Raw genomic sequence first — 5,720 nt, 5'->3', positions numbered from 1 at the left:
TGATGTGAGAGCTATGATGCTAGAGTGAGAGCTCCAACTGCATTTGAGCTAGTAATCATACCAAAAAGGTGGCTCATTGTCCTACACTTTAAATTTGGTTTATAAGAAAAGAACATTTCATTTATATGAAATCTTGCATTCTACATATCTGATTTTGTCTTGAGTTTACTTCTGTGCGATACTGATTTTTTTTCTTTTCCTTTTTCATGTTGGATCGTTTTGACCGAGGACAGAGGAAACATGGAGAAGAGGTAGTTTTATGAATTGTGTGCTCATTTATTCCTTCTGGATTTTCTTTGTATTAATAAAAAAAAGCATGTAAAGAGTAGGATTTCATACATTTATAGAATTTCAACCAAAACAAAGTAAACCTGCTTCACATATTCTATTTGGTTAGTCAGGCTGCAAGTACTTCTCAATTTCAGTAAGAATGATTGATTATCATTTTATTTGGAAATGGCTTTTCAGATTAGGGCTGCCACAAACAATTATTTTAAAAGTCGACTAGTCACCGATTATTTTTGCGATTAGTCGACTAATCAGATCATGCATCCATTGGATGTAAAACGTACAGCTTATTGCACCAGCATGCATCTGCTCTTATATAACTATCATTAGAATACAGCTTGAAGTGTTTAAGGTATGTGCTAACTAAAATAAAGACAAGATGATAGTGTATTACATTTTAATGAAATTTGCAGGTTGTTTCGGTGAAGTTTAATAAACTCCTTGCTATCTAAAATATAACGGGACACCGGAGTATATTCTCGAGCATCTCACACTTCTGATAATCAGTTGTCTGCTTGACGTTTATTCAGCTGTGTGAAAAACTATAACTTTAATCTCAGCCAAACCGATTTACTCAGGAACAAACAAAATACTAAAAAAAGCCAAACAATAACATTTTTAAGTTATCTAAGTGACTCATATATGTTTAACCTGAGTAGCGAAAGACGGCGGTGGGTTTGAAAACGATTTGCCGGGAGTCCGGTGTTCTCACCGGTTCTAGTGAGCCGTCAACCCCAGCTAGCTATCGAGCTGGTGGGTAACAGACGTCTCCGAAAACGTCGGAGCACTTTTGAAAATATGTGGTGTCTTGATAAACTGAGCAGATATTTGAGGTTTACACAGTTACATTCTTGCCTGAAAATATGTTAAACGTTTATTTTGTGCGCCAAAAAGAATAATAAGAGTAATATTAAAACTAACTAGCTGCCGCCATTGTCGGAAACTGAGCAGGGCCGCGCTATGAATTCTGGGACAGAGCTACTTCTTGTTCTTCGGGGTTTAACGGCAGCTGGCATCCTTGTGCATGCGGTGCTGCCATCTTCTGTTTCAGTCCGTTATTACACTCTTAAATCCTACTACTTATTACTGTCATGGTCTCCGTGCCTGCCCGGCCGGCCCACAAGGCTACATTTGTTGTTTCGGTTCTCTCTCTCTCGCTCTCTCTCTCTCTCTCTCTCTCTCTCTGCCTGGGCGGAGCTCACTGTGGGCTCCCGCCCTTGGCCCACACACCTGACAACAATCACCTGTCATCACCGGGAGCACTATTTGAGGCTGGAACACAGATCCTCTCGTCGCTGGATGATTGTACTACTGACGTTAGTGTTCTCACAGCTCCTGTGAACTTGTGCTTTGTGATTTGTGATTAGTTTGTGACTTCCCTCCTCTTCTGCTTCAGACCTTCCCTCCCGGACCTGCGACCTCCCTGCCATGTGAACGTGTGTGAGTGTGGGCAAGAAGACGCGAGCGAGTGCGAGAGAGCTACCCTGTGATTCCCTGGAGTTTTGGATTCCCTTCACTGTATATATTGTGCACTGGTGCCGTAAATAAACTGTTTTTTGGAGACATCTAACCGCTCTGCGCTTGAGTCCCTACAACCAGATCGTGACAATTCCTGCGTCTTTTGTGATCTTACAAAGCCTCAAACGACGCGTCGACTATTAAATCAGTAGTCGACGATTTTGATAGTCGACTAATCGTGGCAGCCCTATTTCAGATACATTTTTTTGCCAAGAAAACAAGTTTGTTTAGGGTTTTTGTTTTGGGTTTTTTTTGGTTGCTTTTTTTAAAAATCATACTGCTCTATAACCCCTAATGGCTTACCAGTGCAAGAGTCTTTGGGTGTATGGGCCTACTTGCTTTACTGTCTGAAGTGTGGATCAGATCTGATATTTTTTATTAACAGTTTTGCCCAAGATTTTAAATACATGTGAAATAAAATTTGTGTTTTTATCATAGCTGACACTGATCTCCATATTATATTGCTGGTCAATATACAAATTAAGTTATTATTTTTATGATTGACATATTCTTGTCTTTTTATATCATTTCTTCATTGGTGAACAATAACAGGGAATTTCTGGCACTTCTGGAACAAGTAAACTTACTGTGGAGAGCTATTTGTTCCAGATGTGCCACATGGAGAAGGTCTTCAACTCTAATGATTTCCTTTTTTTTTCCCCTCAGGGGAGCAGCAAAGAAGAAAGGTAACAAAAACTATTGCAAAAATTCTGCAATGTCTTCTGATCATCTGCTTTAAGGTTTATTGTTCTAAAAAATAAGTAATAATCTTTACTTTTGTGTTGACAAAGATAATTTTACTGTGTAAAATTAGTCAAATGAGGATTTTTTTTTTAAGCTTCACTATGACTGAACTCGAATTTAAAAAAAAAACACTTTTTTGCTCTTTGGTCAAAGGCTCAGAAATGAGCTGCATGTTTTGGGCATTTAGCCATGAAACATACAGCTTTGAATAATAATTTACACCTGAGTTGTCAATCCATGTTGTATGAAAACATTTTTCAAAGTGTTAGATTTCTTGATATAAAATTTCCATTTCTAATGCAGGTATAAAATTCCAACCTCACATTAATTGTAAATTGAATTCTGATTTGATATGAAAAATCCTGCTTGCAAGCTCAAGAACGTGGGCTGATTCTGCTTTCATTTTCATTTTCTTTTTCTGCCAATATTAGCAGGGAAAGTTTAATATTTATACATGTATTAACACAGACTTTGCTACTCTCTTCAAAGTTGCTAAGAATACAAATGTGGAGTTGGAAATAAGTAAAATATGTCTCTTTTAAAGTAGCTCAGAGTAAGTCATTTGTGTTTGCAGGAGCAGCAGCTCCAGGTCACCGAAATGTAAGTGACAGAGTCTCTCTAAGTGTCTTTGCCTTAAAGGGGTCTGTTGTTGTGATTTGGTGCTATATTATAGCTATATGATAATAATAAAACTGATTTGAATGTGTTAGTTTATTGAAATTAGCCTTCACATTTTCTTCTGTTAATAACTGTTGAAGAAGTAATATCTATTTTTCTTTCTTTGGGGGGGAAGCAGACTACAAGCACATCTCGTAAGTCAGACCACAACACTAATATAAAGATTTTTCTTTTTACAAACTTTAGATAATCTCTCATGTGAATTATCATTTCAGTAATTCGACCAGTGGTTATCCCCGCAAAACTAAAAAAAAATGGACCCAGTCGCCCGGTAAGTTATAAATGCAGAGGATCAAAAATTAAAAAGACTGCCACTTCTGTTTGAAACTCACACTGGAAATAATGTGGAAATATGATTCTAGAGGCTCTTGATAGGTTTCATCACTCTGACCTCTTCACATTTGATAAATATCATCATTAATTCCTTCTTACCTTTGCTGTTTTGCTTCCACCACGATAAACTGACACTTCCTGCACAGCTCTCTCTCTCAATGGACTCAGAGAACAGTTTCCCATCTCAAATCTCTGTTTTCTGCATTATTCGCTTGCTAATTATGTACCAGTCTACTGTTGTGTACAGGCCATTGTTTTTTTTTTTCAAATGACCCTTGACAAGAAAGCCTCATTTGTGCTGTTCAAAACCAAAGAAATTTAATCTTTTTAAAATGATGCCACATTGCAAAATGCTCAGCTGTGTCTCTAATAAAACCTCTAACTTTGCTCTGCTTCACATCAGCAGCATCAGGTAATGTTCACCTGCTGAGTCATGGTTTTCTTTGGTTTTTCTTTTGCTTTTCTACTGTAAAAGATTTCTTTAAGGTAAATCTCCTTCATGTTTTTTTTTTTATCCTCAGTTACTTTGATACAAAGGCATCTGCTGTGATTTTTACACATCTGATCTCACAAGTGTCAGAACTGAGAAATGATCAGAATTATAATATTTCTGACTGACTGAGGCTAAATTTCCCAGATTCAATTTGATTTGAATCGGGGATCCAATCGATTGTAGAAATCAGTGACGAGACCCAGCTCTATTTCATACATAACTAAAGTTACCCACTGATGATAACCGATGACAGCGTGCTCAGATTGTTCTTGAATGTGGAGCTTTCAAGTATGTATTCAGCACAAAAAGGTTTTCGTCAGCTTCATTTAACTTGCAGTACTTCCTGTAACTTCTGTCAGTTAGACAGTAATTATGCCAAATAAAGGACAGTAATTTGAATTGATTACCCTCATGCTGTATAACAGTTCTGTAACATTCTGTTTGCACTTCCTTCAGTCTGGAAAAATCACACCCATCAGATTCACATTGATGTGATAGTTACATGTTTGCTCACTGGTTTTTCTCATGTCTGCAGGTACCGGGAAATATGGAGGCGGCAGCCCCCACCCGGGGAGGCGGACCACCGCCTCCTCGGGTGGAACATCCGGGTATGTGTGGGATGAGGCATGAAGTTATTACACCGTCAGTTTCATTGTCCTGGGCAGCAATGTTTGTTGGAAGTACTTATGTGTTTTTTTAATGTATTTTTTTCAGGACCAGTTGGCTCGTGGACTTGTTCCTGTAAGTATTTCTCCAGGTTTTTTTTTTCCAATTTTTTTTCAATTATATATATATAAAACCTTCCAAGGTGTCCGGAGTATTTATATCTTAACCTGCCGTTTTGTTTGTTTGTTCAGAAAACGGCAAGAAAGAACCTGCCAAAGTGAGTACCTATGCAGTAGTAGCACCCAGATTTTCAGTATAATGGTATTTTGCATTGCATTGCTGTTCTGATGCAGTTTTCTGTCTTCATTTATGTTGGAAGTGATAAGTAGAGCCGTACGGTTTTTTTTCAGAAATCTCTCAGTCAGACCGTGGTATATCATGTTTAGGTGGAAACTAGTGAGCTAACTTCCTGCTAACTTCACGAAGCTCCTGACTACTTAACTAAGTGTTCTTTTTAAGATTCAAGATTAAGATTAACAAGCAACCTGACAATTAATAACAATATGAGACAATATAAAATCTAGTCAGTTGTTTTCTTTATATATTTAAAAAGAAGAGCTGACGTGGAGACATGGAGAAGGTCTTCAACTCTAATGATGTTTTTTTTCCCCTCAGTGCTGAAGAAGTTAAAGGTAACAAAAACTAATGGACATTGCAAAATTCTGCAATGTCTTCTGATCATCTGCTTTAAGGTTTATTGTTCTAAAAAATAAGTAATAATCTTTACTTTTGTGTTGACAAAGATAATTTTACTGTGTAAAATTAGTCAAATGAGGATTTTTTAAGCTTTACTATAACTGAACTCAAATTTAAAAAAACTTTTTGCTCTTTGGTAAAAGGCTCAGAAATGAGCTGCATGTTTTGGGGCATTTAGCCATGAAACAGTCAGATATGAATAATAATTTACACCTGAGTTGTCAATCCATGTTGTATGAAAACATTTTTCAAAGTGTTAGATTTCTTAATGTCCATTTCCAATGCAGGTATTAAATTCCAACCT

At 37.1% G+C, this 5,720-nt stretch overlaps 1 long non-coding RNA gene across 1 annotated transcript; it reads left to right on the top strand.

Moving 5' to 3' along the window:
• The first annotated feature begins 3,360 nt into the window (after positions 1–3,360).
• On the top strand, positions 3,361–5,242 carry LOC109198447 (uncharacterized). Its single transcript, XR_002059242.2, has 3 exons — positions 3,361–3,499; positions 4,590–4,795; positions 4,912–5,242. It is a non-coding gene; the product is annotated as an uncharacterized LOC109198447 (long non-coding RNA).
• Positions 5,243–5,720: the final 478 nt, after the last annotated feature.

Source organism: Oreochromis niloticus, unplaced genomic scaffold (genome assembly GCF_001858045.2).
Source record: "Oreochromis niloticus isolate F11D_XX unplaced genomic scaffold, O_niloticus_UMD_NMBU tig00008056_pilon, whole genome shotgun sequence".
Taxonomy (NCBI): Eukaryota; Metazoa; Chordata; class Actinopteri; order Cichliformes; family Cichlidae; genus Oreochromis; species Oreochromis niloticus.
The sequence above is the reverse complement of the archived record's forward strand: the minus strand, read 5'-3'. Positions and strand labels throughout refer to the sequence as shown.